The sequence below is a fragment of the Ursus arctos genome, unplaced genomic scaffold (genome assembly GCF_023065955.2).
Source record: "Ursus arctos isolate Adak ecotype North America unplaced genomic scaffold, UrsArc2.0 scaffold_16, whole genome shotgun sequence".
NCBI classification, from domain to species: Eukaryota; Metazoa; Chordata; class Mammalia; order Carnivora; family Ursidae; genus Ursus; species Ursus arctos.
Genome location: NW_026622830.1, coordinates 14,852,917 through 14,853,642, shown reverse-complemented (window position 1 = coordinate 14,853,642; position 726 = coordinate 14,852,917). Strand labels below are relative to the sequence as shown.

At 47.0% G+C, this 726-nt stretch overlaps 1 pseudogene; it reads right to left on the bottom strand.

Moving 5' to 3' along the window:
* Nucleotides 1–206: 206 nt before the first annotated feature.
* Nucleotides 207–726, bottom strand: LOC113258213 (peptidyl-prolyl cis-trans isomerase A-like; annotated as a pseudogene).

Here is a 726-nt window from a genome sequence, read left to right as displayed (position 1 = left end):
GTTATTGTTTAGTTTTTATTTCATAATCATATTAAGTCTGCAATCCAACTAGACTTGGAGGGGAGTAAGGAAAACATGGAACCCATAGAACTGCAGTGAAAGCACAAAGATTATGGATTATTTCAAGTAAGTAGGGGTGAGGGGGTGCTTTCCTGAGCTACAAAAGGAATGGTCTCGTAGTTAAGATAAAACACAAGTCAAATTTATTAGATTTGTCCACAGTCGGCAATGGTGACCTCCTTGCTGGTCTTCCCATTCTGGGACCCAAAGCGCTCCATGGCTTCCACAGTATTCATGCCCTCTTTGACCTTGCTAAAGACCACATTGCTTGCCATCCAACCACTCAGTCTTGGCAGTGCAGACGAAAAACTGGGAACCGTTTGCATTGGGTCCAGTGTTTGCCATGGACAAGATGCCAGGACCCATGTGCTTCAGGATGAAATTTTCATCATCGAATTTCTCCCCATAGATGGACTGGCCACCAGTGCCATTAGGGCAACTGACGTCACCACCCTGGCACATAAATCCTGGAATAATCCTATGAGAGCAGGAACCTTTATAACCAAATCCTTTCTCCCCAGTGCTCAGAGCACTGAAGTTCTCTGCTGTCGTTGGAAACAGCTGAAAGGAAACCCAAACCAAGGGCTCGCCATCCGTAGCCATGTTGAAGAACTTGGTGGGGTTGACTGTAGCTGGGTAGTGCAGGCCGCTCTGGGGCAGCGGCAT